This window comes from Macrobrachium rosenbergii, chromosome 56, assembly GCF_040412425.1.
Source record: "Macrobrachium rosenbergii isolate ZJJX-2024 chromosome 56, ASM4041242v1, whole genome shotgun sequence".
NCBI classification, from domain to species: domain Eukaryota; kingdom Metazoa; phylum Arthropoda; class Malacostraca; order Decapoda; family Palaemonidae; genus Macrobrachium; species Macrobrachium rosenbergii.
In genome coordinates, this window is record NC_089796.1 from 39099324 (window position 1) to 39124455 (window position 25132).

At 44.9% G+C, this 25132-nt stretch overlaps 1 protein-coding gene across 2 annotated transcripts in view; it reads left to right on the forward strand.

Moving 5' to 3' along the window:
* Positions 1-6074: 6074 nt before the first annotated feature.
* Positions 6075-25132, forward strand: part of LOC136836489 (mitochondrial 2-oxodicarboxylate carrier-like) — a 237119-nt gene continuing 218061 nt past the window's right edge. The window contains exon 1 of one of the 2 annotated variants that reach the window (XM_067100821.1): positions 6075-6206. The gene's annotated coding sequence lies outside the window, so the exon portion shown is untranslated. The remainder of the gene's footprint in view (positions 6207-25132) is intronic. The other variant, XM_067100822.1, reaches the window with a different exon arrangement.

A 25132-nucleotide genomic window follows, 5' to 3' on the forward strand; every position in this document is an offset into this window, starting at 1 on the left:
GGATGCTGGTTTACCTTTAATGTTATTTGAAGTTAGGAATGCTTATCAAGAAAGTATGGGATGTTCACCAAATGAAATGATTTTTGGTCGACACATTAGAGGTCCACTGAAGATTCTTGCAGAGAATTGGGAAGAAAATCAAGAAGAAATCAAGGAGAATATGTAAAGAACTTGAGGAAAAGGTTAAGAGAAATTAGAAAATTCTCTTTAGAAAATTTGAAAATGAGTCAAGAAAAAATGAAAAGAAAATATGATGCAAAAGCTAAGCTAAGAAATTTTAGTATTGGACAGCAAGTTCTAGTGTTCTTACCAGTGAAAAGATTTCCCCTTACCAATAAGTTTCAAGGTCCTTATAGGATAATAGAGAAGTTAAGTGATCGAACTTATGTGATTGAAACACCAGGAAGAAGAAAACGACAGAAGAAGATACATGTGAATCTTTTGAAACCTTACTTCTCAGAGACTAAAACTGAAACAGTGTCAATAACACAGACAACTTCATCTACAGAGGACGATGATGGCTACGAATTGGGAGCTGAAAGCAGGATGAACAATTCTTCAATATTAGAAAATTTGGAAGATAAACTAAAACACCTGAGTGTTGAGCAAAGTAGTGAATTAAGTGAAGTGATTCAAAGTTTCCTGAAATTTTTGCAGATGTACCTAGGCGTACCAATCTGACAAAGCATGAGATAAAGATCAGAGAAGATGGAAAACCTTTTAAACTGAGAGCTTATCGCTTATCACCTTTTCATCGAGATGTTTTGAAGAAAGAAGTTGAATATTTGTTGCAGCATGGATTATCAGAACCCAGTTCAAGTCATTATAGTTCTCCTTGTGTGTTAGTGAAGAAACCAGATTGTGTGTTTGTGAAGAAACCAGATGGCTCATTTAGAATGTGTACTGATTACAGGAAACTGAATTCCATCAGTGTGGCTGACAATTATCCCTTGCCTCTTATTGATCAATTACTTGATAATATTGGGCAAGCCAAATTTGTTTCCAAGACAGACTTGTTGAAAGGATATTATCAAATTCCCTTAGATGAGAATGCTAAGTTGCTGTCAGCTTTCATTACTCCTTTTGGACTGTATCAATACACTGTTTTGCCGTTTGGTCTGATGAATGCACCTGCAACATTCCAGCGAGTGATGGATCAACTACTAGGATCAATAGAAGGAGTGGACGTATACCTTGATGACATTGTGATTTATTCTAATACATGGGAAGAACATCTGAAGATATTAAGGAAAGTGTTTAAGAAACTTCGGGAAGCAGGACTAACAATCAGCTTACAAAAAAGTGAGTTTGGAAAGGCAACTGTACAGTATCTAGGATTTGAAGTGGGAAAAGGCCTTCTCGCTCCTATTGATGCTAAAGTAGAAGGTATCCGTAAGGCTACCCCTCCTGCTACGAGGAAACAGCTACAAAGATTTTTGGGCATGGCTGGATTTTATCGCCGATTCTGTCCAAATTTCTCAGCCGTAGTAGCTCCCTTAACTGACTTAACCAGTCTTAGAAGAAAGTTTGTTTGGACTCCAGAATGTCAAGCATCATTTGAGAAGGTTAAAGCCATTTAACTTCAAGACCAATGCTTCAAGTTCCAGACTTCAATAAAAAGTTCGTGATACAAGTTGATGCATCCGACTGTGGAATTGGAGCTGTTCTACTTCAAGAAGATGACAACAGAATCTTCCATCCAGTATGTTTTATGTCTTCAAAGTTGAAAAAGCACCAGAAAACTTACTCAACAATCGAAAAAGAAACATTAGCATTAATCACAGCATTGAAAAAGTTTGAAGTGTATGTGAACCGAACTAGGCAGGTACATATAGAAAACATGATGATTAACAATAGCTGGTTGGGCATAAAAATACTCTGACACATATATGTAGTACAAGGGCAAATGAACAGGTAATAAATATACAAATCACAATAATAATAATAATAAGATTGTGTACTTGCGACCTCAGGTCAGCTGTGAAGGCACCGCAGAAAATGGGATGTTCATCATAGAGAACCCATTAAGCGGGGACTGTACAATAACCCCCCCCCCACAAGACGTAGCTAACGTCTGATCAAAGCAGGTATCTGCTGGGGCGACGGAGGGGGTCCCGCCTTCTCGATGCCAGCTGGGGGGATGTTCGTCTTCTTCGGTGCCCTGTGGATGGATGTGTTGGGTTGCTCTCCTGCCCAAACCCGGGGCCTTCCAGGGGCGCCCACGAGGTTTTCTTACGGACAGGGCGGGCTGTAGGGGCGCCACTCCTGCAGGGGCCTTTGGGAAGTGCCCCCAACGTCTTCCTCCAGGAATGCGGGCTTGAGGCGGTCTGTCGATACCCAGTCTTTCTTCCCATGGACGGCCACCCGGAATGCCTTCTTGTTTCTCTCAAGTACGAGGAAAGGCCCCCCTGTAGGGCCTGGTTAAGGGTGGACGTATGGCATCGTTCCTGACTGGCAGGGGGACAAACTTCCCAACCCTGTTGCGGAGTCTCTGTGTCGTTAAGTTGTCCTGGTCCTCTGTGATGAGTTCCCCAGGAACTACGAGGGTTTCCCCAAAGACCTTTTCTGCTGCGGACGGGTCGCCGCTGGCTCTAGGGCCGGTCCTCAGCCTGAGGAGGACCCAGGGCAGTTGGTACTTCCAGTTCTCGGAGGTGCAACGAGCCATGAGGGACGCCTTCAGGGACCTGTGGAATCTTTCCACCATTCCATTGGCTGCAGGGTTGTAGGCGGTGGTGCTGTGGTGAGTGGTCCCCAGCAGGTGTGCCAGGGCGGTCCACAGCTCGGACAGGAGCTATATGGTAGTTAAATAGTCTGGGACACCGAACCGGCTGATCCAGCTGGAGAGGAGGGCCTCCGTGCATGCACTGGAGGTGGCTTCTTCCATGGGCGTAGCTTCGGACCACCTGGTGGAGCGGTCGACGACTGTTAGAAGGTATCTTGCTCCTCCTGATGGGGGAAGAGGACACACTACATCGACGTGGATGTGCCCAAAACGTCTCCCCAGCTGGGAAAGGTCGCCCACCCCCGATTCGGTGTGCCGCCCTATCTTGCTGGCCTAGCATTGTATGCACTGCCTTGTCCAGGCCGTTGCGTCCTTCCGTATGCCATGCCAGACGAACTTCTCCGCCAGTAGCCTGGCCGTTGCTCTGCCAAAGGGGTGGGACAGTCCATGGATGACGTCGAAGACCAGCTGACGACTGGAGGCGGGCACCAGCAGGCGGGGGTGGCCAGTGCTTCCGTCGCTCAGCAGTGTTAACCCTCCAGGACGCTGGGTTCTGATGGGTGAAAGGCGGCAGCTTTATGCTGAGGGCTGCCCTTGGTTGGTCCGTCAGGAGGGGGCATCGCGCGGGGAGTGGGCACCGGCGTGGAGGAGCGCGCGGGAGGGGGTTGCGCGAGGATGGCGTCTACCTCTGAGAAGTTTGCGGTAATTTGTATGTGGGTGGGGATGTCTGTGTCCATGCTCATTCCACGCTCTCACTTGGAGTGTGAGGGAACACTCGCGTCCATACACGCTTGGGAGCAATGCTGTGTGGGTCCGCTAATGACACCGGTGATTTGCTGACGAGGGTCGGTAACGCCCGAACGCTTTGTTAGAGAGCCGTAGTTAGTCCATTAGGGGTGTGGGTTGGTTCATCGGGCCAAGACTAAGTTGCCGTTTGGGTCCGTTATTGGCTCCGGGAGCCACTCCGGGGGTCACCACTGTGAGAGAGTGCGAAATAATGTGCTGGAAGACAAGTACTGCTGGTTTATTGATGAAGCGACCCACTTATAAAGCGGTGTGCATACATCTGCGTATACGCAGAGACCGTGAGTACAAAAATTTACAAGTGACCAGCTGAGGTCAAACTATTTCTCTACACAAAACAGGACAGGTAGATATAGAAAACATGATTAACAATAGCTGGTTGGACATAAAAATACTCTGACACATATACGTGGTACAAGGGCAAATGAACAGGTAATAAATATACAAATCACAATAATGATAATAAGATTGTGTACGTGCGACCTCAGGTCGGCAGCCGGCTGTGAAGGCACCGCAGAAAACGGGATGTTCATCATAGAGAACCCACTGAGCGGGGACTTTACAGGTACATAAGAGTCAGTAAATGTTCTCTTTCTCTCTGTTGTTAGAAGAATATTCTAGCATAGACTATATTCATTAAGAGCTCGATTACTTTTAGTTAAAACAAATTACTAAATTTCAGTTCGCAAGAGTAGGCGGATAATTCTTTACACCAGCATTTTATGAATAGGTCTGTTTATTTTGCAATGTTAGGTTACCATATGAAAATTATTCGAAGACACTACAAGCACCATAACAGCAGCAACAAAAACAAGAATAAACACAGCAAGAACCACAATAAAATGGCTGAATATAAGATAGGCCCTATAATCCAAACGTCATAAAGACATATGACATTATAGGTCTGTCATTTTTATGGTCCTGTTATTTCGCAAGCAGATAATGTCCTTAAGAAAATTCTCAGCAAATTATATCCATAATGACTCGTATAGCCTATCATACTGTAACTTTTAAGTTAAACATGGGTATATTCTGTGTCACTGCTTTTCATCCCTCCGAATGTGTAAACGATTGCAGTGAAATCGATTTTATGACTTAAAATGTAGTAGAATTTTCTGAAATCAATATGAAATACCAGTCTGCATAGCTCTGAGAAAACCTGTGAGTTAAATTTAGAATGGTGAACAAGCTTGACAATATCAGACGGTAATTATCATTGTCCAGTAATTCAAGTGCACCGATTCGAACGCAGACATTCCCTGTCACCTCCGTATTCAGGTGAACCCCATTTATGAAACACAACATTGATGCATCGCGGAACACTGCTTAGGCTACGCCATTCATATTTTCCTGTTTTTTTTTTTTTACCATTTTTAGGGAGATGCGTATTATGATTTTATTTCAGGGGATAATATAACGTTTCTTTTTGATAATCAGCAGAACTTATTTTAGTTCAGTAAAACAACCATTGCAAAATAAATGAAGATAAAAGAACCACAGATTAACCAACTTTTCGGAACCATTGCCAACCAGTCAGCTTCAAGGAATGGTCGTGACGCAGTCAGTGGGTGGGGCTTAGCTGCAAAGCACGGTGAACTTTGCTATAGCCCATAACATCGGGCCTCGAACTTTTTAATACAGTCCACTTAATCAATATCGAGAAAAATTCTCGATAAAGATTATCACCATTTGTGATGTAAAATAGCACTCTGATCATGATTTGTGGATTAACTTTTGCATAACTAGTTCCTTCGTTACTTAGCACGGGTAATAACAATTGAAAGCAGTCCTCACCAAAATCGCACAAATTGTGGAGTTTGGATGGCAACTTATTGCACAACTGAGTTGCCTAGATTGGTCTTAATTGTTTTGCTAGACCCTTGTTTAAGAACTTCCCAGTGTCTACATATACGTCAGCTACTGTCTTGCAAGTTTGATGATAAATAGGAGATCTATTCATATTATTCATCTCGAATGCGCATATTTTTGGAAAGAACCAAATTTGGCTTACGTAATTTTATTGTTAAACAGTTTGGCACATCTTAAAGAAGCTGGTTAAATAGAAGAAATTCGCGCTGCAGCAATTTACGTTGTAAAAAAAAGTATATCTTAGTTTAACCAGACCACTGAGCTGATTAACAGATCTCCTAGAGCTGGCCCGAAGGATTAGATTTATTTTTACGTGGCTAAGAACCAATTGGTTATGTAAACCTTGACCAAAGCTATTCACGTAGGTGGAAGAAAATGTCGTTTTATGTCAAAGAGGCCAGGTTTGAGTTCTACAATTACAAATTACAACTTTTTAATTATAACAAAATTGAGTCGCGAACTTAACAACCAGCCAAAATATGTTTGTTTATGTCAATGACGAAGAAAGCGGTAATCAGCTGTAGCTGCGTCCGAAATCGTGGAGTTTTTTGAAGATGTAGCGTCCGACCCTAATTTCAACAACATTTGTGCAATTGTAATAAAATTTATCAAATAATTATATTATAATAAGGATAATATTTCATCCTTTCAGCCTTACAATGTTTATCTTGGAGAAAATTTCCAGTGCTACCTCCGAAACGTGTTCGGACAGACGACTCCTAGTAACAAGAAGGCAGGCAGGACGTCAGAGGCAAGACGTCAGAGACAAGACCGCTCTCCACAAACTAGAAAGCGCGACCGTATCAAAGAGGTAATTCCACAGTTGCATGCAAGTACAGTAGTTGATATAGTATTATAACGCTCGGGTACTCGGGTACTCCGTTAGTCAAATCTTTATATCATCATAAAACGCGTTTGTTGTAACGCGCCTAAAACCTGAAAAGGGACAGAGATACTGTAATAGGTGCGAGTGAAATGGAATTGGCTAGATGAAGCGAGACCTTGACCACAATTTGGTGTATAATATGAGCTAGGTTACAATGCAGTTGTTACTCGGGTCATTTATCCCTCGGCTAGCTATGTTTCATGTAAAGGTTTAGCTAAAGTTTGAGAGCCTCATAAAACACATGAACCATCGATTGTAGCCCAACATTTTGTGCCTTTTTTACCGGTATTGTTAGGATAGGGCCAACATTCATATTTTATTTCGCGTCCCAACATCAAATCGTTATCGAAGGACTTCAGTGAGGAAAAGCCAATGTGAGTGAATATAGCCGACCAAGAGTATTGGTGAAATATTCTCAAAACAAGTACTCAGGGGGTTAGAAAATCTATGGCATGTTAACCACAAAAAGTCATGGGAATTAAAACAGTCGAGTATAAAGCAGGAGCATGTGGCAGTTACAGGGATATATTCTAACTTTACCGCATTTGCTAGTCATGGTTTCATTTTTCTTAACCAGTACTGAATAGCCTATATCAAGAGAGCAGCAGACCAGTTAAGCAATCTTTTTGGGGGAGAGTAACTCACACAATTTCCTCTTAACCTAATTTTATTTACAAACACACTACAACCACAAGTTTAATCTGAACTCCAGTGACTAATACTTTATTGGGATATCCTACCCAACCGCACATACTAACCTACAATCAATCCAGAGGAGACACTAATAGATATATACATTTTGATAATTCACATAACTTTTTGTCTTTAACTAAACCACAACAAAGTACATACAATTAGGATCATGTAAAAAAGACAAACTCCAACCCAGAGGAGTCAACAAATCACTTAAGGAATATTTACTCAATTCCATTTTTTGACTAGTAATAAATATATGTAGGCTATAACTGTCATGGGAGAATTCTTCCCCCACCAAGACATTATGATATATGTGATAAGAGAGAATAATAATACTACTATCTAGATGCACTGCTGTCAGTCTTCTTGCCTGGAGACAGGGGTCGGAGAATGGTAGTGTGTCATAGTTGACACGGTGGGTATGAAGACTACTGACGTTTACGCTGCCTGGGAATTAGGGTAGGCCTGGCCTACCTGCTATTACGTGATATTCCTTGGGTGTACGGGTCTTATTACTGATGAGGCCAGGTGATGTCTTCCCACTGGGAGGCAATTGAAGTGCTGATTTCCATTTTAGTGGTAAGGTACGATGGTACTGAAGAAAATCCCTGGTACTCAGTTCGTTTCTTTATTACTCATTACATCATGCCAAATTTCTCCCAGGTCTAGTCTCCCGGACTTGGTTAATTTACATAGTCTTCAGAACTCCTGGACTAGATCCAATTTACATATTCTTCAGGACTCCTGAACTAGGTCCAATTTACATACTCTTCAGGACTCCTGAACTAGGTCCCTGGAAATATTCCTTTTATTTAATTTTATTTCAAGAAAACAATACAAGTGAGTAGTTTAAAACAACAAAAATAACTCTGTATATTGAGAGATCTCAAAAACACATATGAACTACATACTATGGGAATTGCTTTTCCTTCACAACAGGGTAAGTATAAAAAATGGAGCAGCCCTGGAATCAATTAATTTACAGTAAGGTGTAAATCATTTGATACCCAACTCCACACAGTACTAAATGTTTTGTACACAACATATGTCAACGGATAAGACTACCTGAAAGATTTCTGAGAAACACTTAAACTAAAACGAGGTAAAACTAGGCTATGGTGCCTTTTAACAGGATATAGTCTAGGCTAGGCCTCTTCAGAAATCGTTAAGGATAGCCTAGGCAAAGTTTACATGGTTGATTTTTACTAGGTTACAATAGGCCACAAGTTAGGTTAGTTTAATGAGGGTATAGGCTAAGTCCTATGTAATTAAGTTTTCATGAACTTTTATATATATAGCCTAAGCTATTTGTAACAAAAATTGTCATAATTCCTCATTCAAACAGAATTAGTCTAGGGTAGGCCTTCTTAAATTACTGTATAGCCTAGTCTAAAATCGTAATTGGCAGTGGAAACTTCCATGAGGGAGGTAGGGGTAAACCCAAGATACCCTGTCGGACGGCCATTTTGTGGCCCCCTTTAGGCACTGGTATCTACAAAAACTTTACATAAACAAAATTCTTGTAACTATCTTTTCCTAACGTTTTACAACCCCATCAAACGGCAAGTTACAATTCAAACTAACACAGCAAAACACTTACAATCACAATCACTCTTACAACAGTAGTGTAAAGATATTAGAGGAGGATGATGAATCAATTCCTAAACAAATCAATTATATTTAAAGGAATAATTTTCCCATTACATAACCGGGTCCTAACACTCCAACATACGAATGAGATGGGAGAAAAGTCTTTCTTTTCAAACTGGTTAACTCAAACCGTCACTGTTGGGAAACTTGACTTGTACATCAACTTTATTTCATGCTATACACCTTCTCACCCAGTTGCAGGAATTATATCAAACCTCAATCACAGCATAAGAATTATGTCTTTATTACACAGTACAGTACAGTACTTGGAACTCCTTCATCCAAATCCAGGGCACCCCCATCACCAGGCTTCGCTCAAACCACTCTCACAAAGGGCGGACCTTTGCACATTCCAGTGGAGAGAAGTCATTATTAAATAAGGCCGGTGAACAATGGCTCAATAGAAATCAAACCAAATTCATGAACATATTTGAAAAATCAACAAATAGTTTATTTTTACAGATTTTAACCATATTTTGGTAATTGTCCCCACTCCTTGTTTCAACTCCAATCCAATCTTATGTTTGTTTCCTTAGCATTTACATAAAATTTATATCCAGCGAAGTATTGTCACATGTTGTAAATTAGTATGCAAATTACTGTTAGCAAATCTGAATAATTTCTATCCTTACTACTATCCAAACTATCATACTTTGTACTGTACTACTTAGGTCTATCCTATCACTACTGACCAAACCAACCTAACTGTTCTAAAATTCCTCTTCTAACTATTGGACTGCTTTCTCTAATTGTTCTAAAATTCCTCTACTAACTATCGGACTGCTTTCTCTGATTCCATGGAGCTCTTCAATCTCTGTACTTAATTCACATAAGACCTCATCAACATTGTCTAACACTTCTTGCATGGTATTCTCCCTATCTACATTGTCATTTCCTACTCGGTCAAACTTGTTGTCTTCTTTAGTGGGAAACATACAAATACGAAATGTAGCCTATGTTCTAGTTCATTATTCATCTCAACAAATCCTTCAACCTGCGGTCCATTGCTTACACTATCCTTCCTTTTTCTACCTTTTTTCACCTTTTCTTTTGTTTCCCAGTCTTAACTGACTGTGTTAAAACTCTGTTAAAACTAATTGTTTTATATAAGTAACTTACCCAGTAATTACTTAGCTATTAGTTTCTTTTAACTGGCAGCTTAAAATTTTGAAAGTGCGGGTCACACTAGTTTATTAGGTTATGGCGACGTGCCCCACACACATTTGGGTGTAAGAAGAGGTACAACATAGCAAAGAGCTGCTGGCTGTGGTTGAAGGACTGTGGTTGGCAGCAGCTTGAATTTTGAAATTTATACATTGCTGGTTGTTTGCTCTATTTTTGATTGGTGAAGTATTTACTTTTGTAGCCTTTTGGCATAATTAAGATAGTGTTAGGTGAGTTTTGATCATTAGTTTACGACTTTTTGCCCGTTTTTTAGACTTGTCTTAGAATTTTCCAGGATGTATGACACTAGTAGTTCTAGTATTAGGTACTGTAGCAGAGGCTGCAACACGAGACTGACTAAAGAATCTTACGACTCTCACACTGTTTGTGTTAAATGTAGGGGACAAACATGTTCAGTGGATTTACGTTGTGAGGAATGTAGCGACTGGGATTTGAAGAGGTGGAAGACTTTAGATTCACATCTTAAGAAACTAGCTAGAGATAGGAAGAGGAAAGCTATTGCTAGGGAATCTAGTTAAGCTTTAGCTAGTTAGGATTCATTTGCTAAGTTGGATGCAATCGCACCTGTAATTTCTTCTGATCCCATTCCATCTCCACCTGTGCAACCCTCTTCTTTACCCGGCTGTCACATTTCCGATCCCAACACTATTGTCAGTCTAGATTCGAAAATCAACAGTTGCTTTGAGTTAATTGTGCGGTCGATCGCTAAATTAGCCTCATCGGTGAAAGTGTTAATGGATAAGAGTGAGTCAGAGCTCCCCATGACGCCCAATGCAAGTGCATTGGTAGTGGAGTAGGTGGCTGTTCAGTCCGCCGATTCTCCTAGGCCAAGATCCCTTACATACTCCCCAGCACCTGGGAGGAGTCAAACTGGTAGCCTAAGGGAGGTTGGTGGGGGTCTGCCCCTGAGCAGTTACCCCCTCTGTTCAGTCTGTTGATGAATCCCAGACTGCAATCAAAGGCCGTGGGAAAGGCCTTCAAGTGAGTGCTCACTGTATGTCCTCCAGCTCTGAAGATTTTAACCCCAGGCGTTCACAAGGCTATGTGGACAAGTCACGCCCGCTGAAAAGGCGTGCAGTGTATTTCGAGATTTCTTCTCCTGTTCCTTGTAAGAAGGGCAAGGATTCAGTGAGCCCCTCGTGCAGTCACAGGGATAGCCTGGAGCAAGTCTCTTCTGCTTCTTCAGATGACGGTCGTAAATTGGCGCCGAAGTGCCTTGTGGCATGTAGACATTCTTCCTTGAATAAAGGAACCCCTTCATCAGGAGTTGCGCATCCAGGGCCTTCATCTCTACAATCAGCGGCCAGCAACTAGTGTCGAAGTGCCCAAGCTCCCGTTTGCAGATGAGTACCCACTGCCACCTGTTCACCATCAGGTTTCATCACTGGCTCTCATCTCTACAGTGCTCCCCAAGTGCCCTTTGGCACCCACTCCTCCACCACTTCATGGTAGTGTCATCTTGGACATTGTTCCTCCTTCAGTTGACCCGATTCAGAGCAAACTGGATAATATTCTAAGTTTGCCTCAGAAGGCTCCTCCTACAGCTCAGACGACAGCAGACTTACCACACTCTCCTGTTTCTTCTGAAGAAGAGGTTGTTCCAGATCAAGATGCTCCTTCGTTGGCGTACTCTGCATTGTTGAGGTTCCTGCTAGCGACTTTTCCAAGCTTTTTGCCAGCTACTGCCTCCTCTCCTGTTTTGACTTTCTTTATGGAAGCCCCCTCAGTCGGGTCATCGAGGTTACTGAAATTGGTTCTCTCCTCTTCAGCGAAGAAGGCACCGAATGAAGTAGAAGGATGGTTTTCTGAGAAGAGGGAGCCTGAGAAAAGGGAGCGAGCAAGGTAAAGCAGTTTTCGTTTCCCACCTTCCAAGTTGTCCGGATCGAGTTACAGGTTTTATGCAACTGGAGAAGCACCTTCCTTGGGAGTTTCTGCCTCCTCTCAGGGAGACTTCTATGGCCTTATCGACTCAGCTAGATCAGCTTTCTCCTCAGCCAAAATTATGTTTTCAGCTTCAGAACTAGCGCACCTTCTCAAGAATATTTGTAAGGCTTTCGAAGTGATGAGCTTCCTAGACTGGGTGGTGGGCGCACTAGCACGCAAGCTTAGAGACTTCTCCTTGTTACCTCAAGAAATTTCTTTGGATCTCTTAGGAGTACTTTCCTGTATTGACAGGGGCGTTCGCGATAGCACACAGGAGTTAGCTAGTTTTTATGCCATGGGTGTGCTAAAGAAAAGAGAGCTTTGGTGTTCTTTTACTTCGAAAGGCGTCACTCCGTCTCAGAGATCGCCCATCCTCTTCTCCCCCTTGGACAAGACGCATCTTTTTCCCCAGGCTACAGGACCTGCTCTCCCAATATGCAAGACCCCCCAAGGATTCTTTGACTCTTCCTCCCAGATCCTCATCTCCACTGCAGCCTACTCCCTTTCGGAGCTCCCGCTCTAGAACACATACTAGAACAAGAGCATATACCTGTTTCCCACAGCGTTCCAAGTCTTCGTCCAAGTCTTCCTCCAAGAAATGAAGTCATAGTCCTCCGTACTCGGGTAGGAGCGCGGCTCTTCAACTTTCGGGAATGGTGGGAACAAAAGGGAGCAGAACCCTGGATAGTGCCTGTCCTGAAGGAGGGCTACACTATCCCCTTTTTGAACAAACCACCTTAAATCTGCAAGCCTGTTGAATTGACAGCTTGCTCTCCAGGCTCAGAGAGATTTGCTGCTCTCTTACTAGAGGTCGAGTCTCTTGTTCAGAAAGAGGCTATAGAGGTAGTAAAGGACATTCATTCCCCGGGATTCTACAGCTGTCTCTTTGTAGTGCCCAAGTCATTGGGGGGCTGGAGACCTGTTTTGGACGTAAGTGCGCTAAATGTCTTTGTCAAAAAGACAACATTTAAGATGGAAACAAACCAATCGGTCCTTGTGTCCATTCGCCAGGGATAATGGATGGCATCCATCGACGTGCAGGTTGCGTACTTTCATTTTGTTCATGAGACTTACCTGTCAGATATATATATAGCTGTAATCTCCGAAGTCCGACAGAATTTCAAAATTTGCGGCACACGCAGTGGCCGATTAGGTGGTTAGTACACATTCCCGCCGTTGGGAGGCGGGCATCAGGAACCATTCCCATTTTCTATTCAGATTTTCTCTGTCGCCGGACTGTCAACACTTGTTGTCAGTTCCCCCGCCATTTGGATTTCGAAATTTGTTGTCACTTAAGTATTTTGGTTGTTTTTTGGTTTTGACTTGGATCTGTGACTTGGCATACGCTTTTCTGGACCGTTTTTGATTTTGCTTTTGACTTTTCTTTAAATAAGATGTCTTCCTCTAGCTATCGTGTCTGTAGCTTGGGTGATTGTAAGGTGAGGCTATCGAAGGCTTCTGTAGATTCTCACACTTTATGTATGAAATGCAGGGGTATGGAATGTTATATGGATAATCGATGTAATGAATGTGAGGGATTATCTGAAGGGGAGTGGAAGAAGTATGAATCCTATATGCTTAAATTGGAGCGTGATAGGTTGAGGAGGTCTTCCTCCAGGAGTGCATTCTGTAGATGGACAGTCAGGGTTTTCTCATGTTAGTAACCCTGTAGTTTTTAGTCCTTAGTGTTGCCTTGGGCCCTGAGGTTGTTGCTGCAGAGAGTAATACCCTGGCTTTTGTTTTAGAGTCAATTCGCGCTCTTGAAAACAAAGTGAATGCCCTTCAAGCGCAAAGTGTTGTTTGTGTTAATGCCCCTAGTGTTGTAGGAGGGGCGTCAGATCGGCCCTATAATGCTTCTAGGCCTGGACCTCTGCCGAACTCCCAGGATACAGGGAGGGGCATGTCGAAAGCCACATGAAGGTTACAGGGACTTCCCACCGATCTGAAGTCCCTTCGGCAGGTCCTGATGACCCTACCCAGGCTGCCAGGGATCGTGCACTGGCACGCATCCATGAAGGATTGCTTCTCGTCCTCCGACACGCCCTCCCCAAGTAGGGGTTGGAGCGCTCGGTTGGACTCTTGCCCTCTTAAGAGAAGCTTGAGAGGAGAGGACGCTTCACGTCCTCTTCCTCTAGACGTTTTGTGCTCTTCCCTGAAAGTTTCGGGATGTTCCTCATCGGAAGAAGTTTAAAGTTGTGCAACGGATGATGACGCTGCTCGACCCCCAGTCGCGCTAAGGCAAGGGCTGTTGCTTATTCACCTGTGAGAAAGAAGAAGACGTCCCTTCTCCCCTCTCCTTCTCTCAGGTTCAGCCCTTCTCCCGAGAGAGCTGTTTCTCCCACACGTCAGATTTTGTTGGGCTTGCAACAGCAGCTGGATACTCTCATGGACCGTAGAAAGGACAGGCCTTTCAAGATCTGCATCTGCCTGTTAAGAAGTCCAGGCCTTCACCTTCGTCTCCTGCTTCGTCGTCTTCGTCTGCTAGATCGCATGAAGCTTCTCGTCTTTCACCTAAAGAAGGTATAAAGAAGTTTCCTTTCGTCTTTCCCGTTTTGAAGAGTTGGACGTTTCTCTTGTCACGCGCCAGGAGCGCGTGTCTTGCGCTTCTCGCGCTTCTCACGTTCTCACGCCGCCTCACCTTGAGTCTCGGCGCGCTCCACCCAGGACGCCGCGCGCCACAACGTGAAGCTCTTTCCGTATCCAGCCTTGGGCCAGCATGCGCGCTCCCCACCAGTCTTGTGTTGACGCTCCAGTTGCGCCTTGCGTTATATCTTCACGCCTTCTTCTTTCGTTGACTCCACTCCTGCAGTGCTTCTTGAAGCTCAACTTCCGCGCAAGGATGACTTCTGTAGTTCTTCAGGATTTATTTTTACGACTTCTTCTAAATCCAGTTGACAGGTCCCCGGGAGTTTACGTATCAGCTAGTCGGGTCTCCTTCCTCCTCGCTCTCTTGACCCTCCAGCGGAGGAAGAAGAACCCCTTCCGTCAGAGCCTTTGGATGAAAGAGAAACTTTCATCTTCTTTTTCTACTGATTATCAAACTCTGACTGTTTTGTTTAAGGATCTTTTTCCTGATACTTTTCAAGCTTCAGCTCCTCGCTCTCCCCCTTCACAGTTGGCTTTGTCTTCAAGCGAGAAGAACTGGTTTTCTTAAGATGAAGAAGTCCTTCTCTACCAAGAGGGCATTCAAGAAGGTTCAGGACTGGATGACTCAGAAAAAACCAAGGAAACTCTTCTTTCGCTTTGCCTCCTTCTTGTTTGTCCGTTCAAAGCAGGCATTTGTTATGACACAGGTGAAGATATTGGCTTGACAGTTCCCTCGACTTCTCAAGGAGACTTTTACAGTCTTGTTGACGCCTCCAGAAGATCTCATTTGTCCTCTTCTAAGGTTTCTTGGACTCTTATGGAAATAGACCACCATCTTTAAGGACTCTTCAAGACTGTGGAAGTCTTTAACTTCTTGGACTGGTGTCTGGGAGTTTTACACACCAAGGCTACTAGCCCGAGTTCCATTAGTCTGGGGGAGCTGTCCAGTGTACTGTGGTGCATGGACAGGGCCGTCAGGGATGGCTCTGAAGAACTTGCTTCGCAGTTTTCATCGGCCCTTTTAAAGAAGAGGGAATTGTTTTGCTCTTTCTCGGCGAAGTCGGTTTCCCCTACTCAGAAGGGAGAGCTACAGTTTGCTCCTTTCTCAAGCCATCTCTTTCCCCAGACCTTAGTTAAAGTTATTGCTGCCAGCCTTCAAGAGAAGGCGACTCAAGACCTCCTTTCCAGGACATTCAAACTGCCCTTCAGCTCCATCATCGTCCTCTTCTTTTCCACAACAGGCTAAGAAGAAGCAGCCCTTTGCGTGGAGGAGCTTCCTTGGGAGCTTCACGAAACCTGCACCTCGAGGAGAGGTTTCCCTAGAAGGAATGTCACTTCCAAGAGAGGCGGCAAGTGACTCCTTCCACCTCCAGACACCAGTGCAGCCAGGCTTCTTCATTTTGCCCAAGCCTGGAAAGAGAAAGGGCAGACGTTTGGTCCCTTCCAAGTAGTAGAGAGAGGTTACCTAATTCCTTTTCTGACTCTTCCTCCTTTGTTCCAACCCCAGAGATCTGTCTCCAATCACCATCCTGTCAAACAGAAAATTCTGTTTGACCTTCTCGAAACAGATGATCGAGAAGAGAGCAGTGGAGCAGGTCTTAGACACAAAATCACCGGGATTTTACAACAGACTGTTTCTAGTCCCAAAAGTATTCAGGAGGTTGGAGACCCGTCTTGGACGTCAACAGACTGAACGACTTTGTCCTGAAGGACAAGTTCAAGATGGAGACGTCTCAGTCAATATTAGGAGCCCCCATCCCGGGATTGGATGGTATCATTGGATCTCCAAGATGCCTATCTTCACGCCCCTATTCATCCACGTTCGATGAAGTATCTCCGGTTTGTCTTGGGGGCAAGACTTACCAGTTCAGGGCTCTCTGCTTTGGACTCACAACGGCCAGCACAAAACACCCCTCGTCCGAGGGTGTTACAACGCTGGGTCTATGAAGAACGTGACCGCCTGGGAACGATGTGGCGTCACATTTTTGCACCTCTCATGAAAACGTTGCGATCAGGATCTCTCCTTTACCTGGACGACTGGTTGATTCGTGCGTCGTCAAAACAGAGGTGTCTGGAGGACCTTCAGTTAACACTGGAACTCGTGAAGTCCCTGGGACTTCTGGTCAATGTGGAAAAGTCGCAGCTGATCCCCTCACAGTCCATTGGTTATCTGGGGATTCAGATGAATTCAGTGGCTTTTCTAGCGTCTCCATCGCAAGAACGGCAGTTTCAATGTTACGAAAAAGTCTCGGTCTTCTTGGAGAAGGAAACATGCTCGGTGAAGGAATGGATGAGTCTGCTGGGGACCATTTCTCGCTGGAGAAGTTTGTTTCTCTGGGAAGACTGCATCTCAGGCCTCTTCAGTTCTTTTTTGTTGGAGAACTGGCAAAACAAGGAAGACTTGGAAGAGGAATTGAGGATCCTTCCTTCCATAAAGAGTGCCTGAAGTGGTGGCTCGATCCCTGCGAAGTTGGGAAAAGGGATCTCCCTCAAGCTTCTGAACCCCGACCTAGTGTTGTTTTTTCCGACGCATCATCAGCAGGTTGGGGGACAACACTAGGGGAAAAGAAGTGTCAGGAACCTGGAAAGGGGAACAGGTGTCCTGGCACATCAACATCAAAGAGTTGGCGGCGATCTTTTAGCCCTCCAATTCTTCGAGGTCCAAGTTTGCAATCGTGTTGTTCAAGTGAACTCGGACAACACTACTACTTTACCTCAAGAAACAAGGCGGAACACACTGTTCCCTGTTCAGCCTTGCAAGAGAGATTATTCTTTGGGCTCATGCTCGCAACATTTCAATTCTCACAAGATTTGTTGCAGGGGTCGAAAATGTTCGAGCAGACCTGCTCAGTCGGCGCCATCAACTTCTGCCGACGGAATGGACCCTTCATCAGGAGGTTTGCCAAGATCTCTGAAACTTTGGGGTCGCCATCTTGTGGATCTTTTCACGACCTCAAGAACAGCGAGGCTCCCCTCTACTGCTCCCTGTACTCGACCCGGGGGCAGTGGCGATAGATGCTCTTCTCTGGGATTGGGCGGGGATGGACGTTTATGCCTTTTCCCCGTTCAAGATTCTGGGAGAAGTGATCACGCAAGTTCTCGGCCTCACAAGGAACAAGGATGACTCTCATCCCCCGTTTTGGCCTTGAACCACTGGTTCTCGGAGATTCTCTTCTGGTTGGTAGATGTTCCGAGGACCCTACCTATGAGAGCAGATCTGCTCAGACAACCCCACTTCACGAGATATCATCAAAACCTCCCGCTCTGAACCTGACTGCATTCAGACTATCGAAAAATTGGTCAGAGCGAGGGGTTTTTCTGGCAGTGGCACGGGCCATCGCTAGAGCCAGAAGAGCTTCCTCTATCAGAGTTTATCAAGCGAAGTGGGCAACCTTCAGAAGTTGGTGCAGAAAGAAGGGTTTTTCCTCTTCCTCGACCACTGTGAGCCAGATTGCTGATTTTCTCCTTTATTTGAGAGAAAAACTCAAGTTAGCAGTTCCGACAATCAAAGGTTATCGGAGCATGCTTTCTTCTGTTTTTCAGACACAGAGGTCTGGATTTGTCTGACAATAAGGACCTCCACGATCTCTTGAGGTCTTTCGAGACGTCTAAGGTTCCTCGGCCAATTCCTCCTACTTGGAATTTGGACGTTGTGCTCAAGTTTTTAATGTCCAGTCCTTTTGAGCCTCTCCAATCTGCATCTTTTAGGATGTTACTAGAAAGACGGTCTTCCTCACTGCTCTGGCGACGAAGAAGAGAGTGAGCGAAGTTCAAGCTATCAGCCGTCATGTGGGCTTCAAGGGACACAATGCTGTCTATTCTTTAACCCCTAAGTTCTTGGCTAAGAATGAAAGGCCTTCTAACCCTTGGCCTAGATTTTTTGAAATTAAAGGTTTGACAGACCTTATTGGACAGGAACCTGAGAGAGTTCTATGTCCTGTTAGAGCTCTCAAGTATTACCTTAAAAGAACTCAGGACATTCGTGGTCCCTCGGATAATTTTATGGTGTTCTGTGAGACAGCCAGTTAATCCCATGTCGAAGAATGCACTGGCATTCTTCATTAGGAATGTCATCAAGGAGGCACATTCTTGTTGTGACGACTCCAACTTCAAGTTGTTGAGAGTTAACGCCCACGAGGTGAGGGCAGTCACTACCTCCATGGCGTTCCAGAAAAATATGGCACTCAGTGACATTCTCAGTGCCACATTTTGGCGAAGTCAATTCGGTGTTTGCCTCACACTACTTGAGAGATGTTAAGGTAGCATACGAAAATTGCTTTTCGCTGGGACCATACATTGCTGCTTCAACAACCTTGGGGTCAGGGTGTAGCTCTGCTCCTATCCTTTAATCCTGCTTAGGAAGGGATTTTTAATTGTGTTTTTATGGTTGTTGGGTCGATTGACTGGAGTCAGTCTTCCCAATCCATTGCAGACTAATGTCTTAGTGTTGGTTAGGTGGTTGGTATGCTCTTTTGTCCTTGTTGTATGGTCTATGATCTAGTCACATTGTGGTCACGCCCCCGTTGACAGATCATCTAGCAGTCGCCAGCTTTATAGGTCACTACCTCGCTGGGGTCTCTAGAAAAGCAGAAGCAGACTAGGGTGACAGTAACCACGCAGTCAGCTATGCTATCAGGTAAGGAACCAAAATAATTTTACCTTTAAATTTGTTTTCCCTAATTCTTGGCTGTCTCTACCCCCCTCCAAAGGTGGTATTCAGCTATATATATATCTGACAGGTAAGTCTCATGAACAAAATGATATTTTAATGATAAAATAAAGTTTGTTCATACTTACCTGGCAGATATATATATTCATATTGCCCTCCCTCCTCCCCTCAGGAGTCAGTGGCATTAGAAAATCTGAATAGAAAATGGGAATGGTTCCTGATACCCGCCTCCCAGTGGCGGGAATGGGTACTAACCACCTGCCCGGCCACTGCGCAGCCGCGAATTTTGAAATTCTGTCGGACTTGGAGAATACAGCTATATATATATCTGCCAGGTAAGTATGAACAAACTTTATTTTATCATTACAATATCATTTTGATCCTTCTCCCGTAGTGGTAGTTCCTGATCCCCCTACTGATTCAGGTAAAGACCCAACTCTCAAGGATATGATGGCGGCCATTCAAGCCCTGGGCCAACGGGTAGAATCCCTTGCTGAAGACAGGGAAATTTTGTGGTCTAACATGAGAGATCTTAAAAGTGCAAGTGTCAGTGCTAAGGTTAGTGCAAGTGCAGTGGAGGGTGCGGCCGCTCGGATCTGTCGTGCTCCTAGCCCTAGACCTCTTCCAAGCTCCCCAACTCCTGGGAGAAGGAAAGTCGACAGGCGAAAGGGAGGCGAGAGATTTTCTTGTCCAGAGCTAGTCGTCCCCTCGAGTGTTCCTTGAAAATTTCCCAACACGCTCACCCTCGCCATAGGAAAGGCGAGGCAAGATTGTGTTCTTCGTCTTCTGATGACGCAGTTCCCAGACGGGGCTGGCGTCTAGTCTCGGAATCGAGACCGCTCAAGAGGAAGCTGCCCCCTGGAGAAAGACGTCGTATGGAGTCTTCTCAGGCTCCGGGGTGTAGCCACTGGAGCAGCCCGGAGCGCTTCCATTTCAGCTCCGAAGGTAGCTCTCCTGCCAAAGCAGGCGTAGACTGCCAGACTCGGTCAGGACGCCTGGCAGCAAGAAGACAGCGGACGCTTTTCTTACGTCTGTGCATGCTCCCCCTCCTCCTTCGGATTGGGACTCGTCCCCAGAACGCTCTCCACAATCTTTGCAGTTAAATGAAGATTTGTTAGATCTTGCGACTTCCCCGGTCTGTCCCCAGCAGCAGGAAGCTCCGCAATGGACTTTGCTGAAAGATATGCAGCAGAAACTGTCTTCCCTTATGCAAGCTTGGCAGCCTGCCGGTAAGGTGAAGGTTGCAGGACGTCCAGCTAAAGAAGTTCACGTCAAGCGTTCAGCAGCTACGGACGTCAAGAGTCGAAGAACTGGACGTCAAGACGATGGACGACAGGACGTCAAACGTCAAGAGACTGGACGCCAGGACGCTCTTGCAGCTGGCGCCAGGGAGAGCGTCAAGATTTTGGACGCCACACGCTCTTTTGGGCGCCAGGGCGTAAGCGTCAAGATTCTGGACGCCAGGACGCTCTTACAGCTGGGCGCCAGGACGCCAAGCGTCAAGATTCTGGACGCCAGGACGCTCGTGCAGCTGGGCGCCAGGACGCCAAGCGTCAAGATTTTAGACTCCAGGACGTTCTGGTTGAGGACTCTCATGGTTTGGAGGCAGCAGCAAATAAACAGGACGTCGCCACTTCGGTTACTGGACAGCATTCGGAGGAGGTAGACGACAATCTTCCTCCTTCTCCAGATATTCCTCTTGAAAACGTTTCCGACGAAGAGGAACAGAAAGATCAACACCCCTCGTCAGACTTGAAAAGGTTGATGAAAGTGTTTACGGAACTTTTTCTGGACAACTTCAAGCCGGCTGCTCCTCGTTCTCCTCCCTCGGAATTCACCCTCAGGAAGACTCCTAAGAAGGCTATCTTCACGAAGATTATTATGTCTCGTTCCTCCAAACGAGCTTTAACAGTAATGGAGGAGTGGATGAACACCAAGAAGGACCAAGGACGGACAGTGTTCTCTTTTCCCCCGGCTAGACTAGCGTCGAGATCTAGCATTTGGTACGAGACTGAAGAAGCTCTTGGCCTGGGAGTTCCTGCCTCTTCCCAGGGGGACTTCTCGAGTCTGGTAGACGCTTCTCGCCGAGTAACTATGGGCAAATCTAAGATCTTCTGGTCTCTTTCGGAAATGGATCACCTCCTCAAGGGAATCTTCAGGGCTTTTGAAGTCTTTAACTTTCTAGACTGGACTCTGGGAGCCTTGGGAAAGAAGACGGAGACCATCAAAGATTCGGACACTGAAGAACTAGTTCATATAATGTCTTGTATGGACAAGGCTCTCAGAGATGGAGCCAACGAACTGGCAGCTCTCTTCTCTGCGTGAGTCTTGAAGAAAAGGGCCCATCTTTGTACTTTTCTTTCCAATGGGGTTACGCCCATCCAGAAGTCAGAACTACTTTATGCTCCTCTTTCTACCCACCTGTTTCCACAGGAATTAGTGAAGGAGGTCTCTTCAGCCTTAGCTCAAAAAGCCACGCAGGACTTAATCACCAAGACGGCTAGGAAAGTTCTGCCAACTAGCTTCGCTCCTCAGAAGGTCAAAGGAGAAGCTCCTGTGTTTCAGTCTTTTCGAGGCAAAACCCTCAGTAGAGGGAATTCAAGATCCACTGTCAAAGGGCATTTGAGGCTCTGAGGCTTTAGACAAGGGAGCCAGACTCAGGGTCTGAGGAAAGTCTCCTTCAGATAGCGGTAGGAAAGATTGACACACTTCTGGCTAGAATGGGAGAGGGAGGAGCGGACCCATGGTCCGTTCAATTGATCAGGAGGGTACAAGATCCCTTTTCTCGAGGAAGCCCCCTTTAGCTACAAGGCCGATAGACCTTTCGGCCAATTACAAGTGAAAATCAAGGCCGGAGGCTCTGCAGCAGCAGTTTGCTCTGTTGCTGCAGAAACAGGCTATAGAGAAAGTACTAGATCCGGAATCTCCAGGATTTTACAATCGTTTGTTCCTGGTTCCCAAGAGTTCGGGGGGATGGAGGCCGGTGCAGGCGTGAGCGCACTCAATGTGTTTGTTCAGAAGACAAAATTCACGATGGAAACAAATGAAATTGTTCTAGCAGCAGTCAGACAGCACGACTGGATGGTATCTATGGATCTTCAGGATGTGTATTTTCACATCCCTATCACCCAAGCTCCAAGAAATACCTGAGGTTCGTTCACGGGGGAGAAGTTTTCCAGTTTTGAGCCCTTTGTTTGCTCCTAGGCACTGCTCCTCAGATTTTCATGAGATTAATGAAAACGTAGCTGGAATGCTTCACACAAGAGGCATCAGAGTCTCCTTATATCTGGACGACTGGCTCCTCAGAGCTCCTTCCTACACGACGCTGCCTGGAGGATCTTCAGACGAAGTCTTCAATTATCAGAAGAACTTGGTCTGTTGATAAACAGAAGCGAAGTCTCAGCTGATCCCATCCCAAGATATTCAGTACCTTGGGATGAGGATTCAGAGTCAGGTTTTTCGGGCTTTTCCGTCGGTATCAAGGACGGAACAAGCTTTAGAAAAACTTCAGAAATTCTTAAAGAACGAACATGCTCGGTGAGGAATGGATGAGTCTGCTGGGGACCCTTTCCTCTCTAGAGCAGTTTGTCTCCTTGGGAAGACTGAACCTTCGTCCGTTACAATTCCATCTGAATCGGAACTGGGACAAAGACAAGGAACTAGAGACAAAGTGCATCCCCATTTCGGAGCAAATAAGGCATTATCTAAAATGGTGGAATGATCCCCTCAAACTTCAAGAGAGGGCCTTATTTGCAACAGAGGAACCCAGACCTAGTGTTGTTCTCCGACCATCAATGGACTCGGGATGGGGAGCAACACTGGGAAAGATGGAAGTCTCAGGCTCCTGGACCAGAGATCAGGTAAAGTGGCACATCAACCAGAAGGAACTAACTGCTATCCTTCTGGCTCTGATAGAATTCGAACACTTAGTGGAAAAGAGTGGTGCAGGTCAACTCCGACAACACAACAGCGTTGGCCTACATCAACAAACAAGGAGGCACCCACTCCAGGTCTCTTTACAAGAAATGAAAAAATTGCTTCTTTGGGCGAAGGAGAAAGATGTGACACTAGTAACCTGTTTTATTCAAGGCGAAAGGAATGTGAGGGCAGACATGCTGAGCAGTAGTAGTCAAGTCCTGTCGACAGAGTGGATGCTTCATCAGGACGTCTGCAAGAGCTTGTGGCGGATTTGGGGTCGACCATGCATAGACCTCTTCGCCACAGCACAAACGAGGAAGTTGGAGGCTTACTGCTCTCCCATTCCAGATCCCGAGGCGATCCACATAGACGCGTTCCTTATGGATTGGTCCAGTTTGGACGTTTATGCCTTTCCTCCGTTCAAAATAATTCACAGGGTGTTGCAGAAGTTTGTAGCTCACGAGGGGACCAGAATGACCCTAGTGGTCCCTTACTGGCCAACAAGGGAGTGGTTCACAGAGGTCCTGGAATGGATGGTGGACACCTCGAGAAGACTACCAATGAGAATAGATCTACTCAAACAACCCCACTTGGAAAGGTATCACCAAAACCTCCAAACAAATGACTGCCTTCAGACTATCAAAAACTCACAAGAGCTAGAGGTTTTCGAAGGAGGCAGCTAGCGCGATTGCAAGAGCAAGGAGGTCATCAACCAAGATATACCAATCCAAGTGGGAAGTATTTAGAGGATGGTGCAGGAACAACTCTGTTTCCTCCTCCAGTACCTCTGTGACCCAAATAGCAGATTTTTTTCTTTTCCTTAAAAGGAAACTTAAGTTCTCTATTTCCACAATTAAGGGATATAGGAGTATGTTAACAGCTGTCTTTAGACACAGGAACTTAGATCTGTCTTGCAATAAGGATCTTCAGGACCTTATCAGATCCTTCAGGAGACCGTTAAAAAGAGAAAGTTCCAGGACTCACCAGCATGGAATTTAGATGTGGTCCTGAGGTTTCTCATGGGGATAGGTTCGAGCCCTTGCATAAGACATCATTAAAGGATCTTACCATGAAAAAAACTCTTTTCCTGGTCAGTTTGGCCACAGCAAAAAGAAGTGAGATTCATGCCTTCAGCAAGTCTGAGGCTTCAGACAAGGAAGCGATTTGTTCATTGCAACTTGGTTTTTGCTAAAGAATGAACTCCCATCTCGACCCTGGCCCAAAACGTTTGAGATTCCGAACCTGACGGATTTCACAGGTAAGGAAATAGATTCCTGTGCCCAGTAAGAGCTCTGGAAGTATTACCTGGAAAGGACTAAGGACTTTATGAGGTAAGTCAGAAGCGCTTTGGTGTTGGTCAAGAAACCCTCGTTACAAATGTCTAAGAAATGCGCTATCTTATTTTATCGGGCAATTGATAAGAGAAGCACATTCAGAATGTAATGAAACTAATCTAGAAAGATTCTGGTCTTAAGAGGAACAAAAAAGTTAAGACGCACGAGTTAGGCAGTAGCAACCTCTGTGGCTTTTAAACAAAATAGGTCCCAGCAAAGTATCTTAGATTGTTACGACCTTCTGGAGAAAAACAAAAGTCAGTGTTTGAAGATTCACATTTCCTTAAACAAGTTCAGACCGTTTATGAAGACTGCTACACTCTGGGTCCATTTGTAGAGATATAATTCAGTAGTGGGGAAGGGCAATCCCATAATCCAATACCCTTTTTTCCTTTTCCTTGGAATGGAGAAAATTTTTATGGTTGTTTTGAAGGCTGGAAGTTTTGGGCAATCATTAGCAAATAGTTTTTTTAATTGTTTTTTTTTTTTTGTTATTTATCAGGTGGTCGTTTTGTTCCTTCAAAGCGTTCGGAACAAACAAGGTATTTAAAAGGAGGTCTAGTCACATAGAGGTTTTACACCGGTTGACAGCCCCTGGAGATTTTCAGCCCCCTGGGTGGATCACTGGATCTCTTAAGGAATGCAGACAGAATGAGGCAGGAAAACATTGAAGTCAGCTTCCTTAAAAGGTAGGGACCTTGAGTTGGTTTTGCAATTTTTAATTTTTGTCAATTCCAACGATGTTGGCTGTCTCTGACCCCCTCCACCAAAGGTGTCAATCAGAATATATATAACTACCAGGTAAGTTAGATGTTTAAAAATGATATTTTCATAATAAAATAAATTTTTGAACATACTTACCTGGTAGTTATATAATTAAATTCCCACCC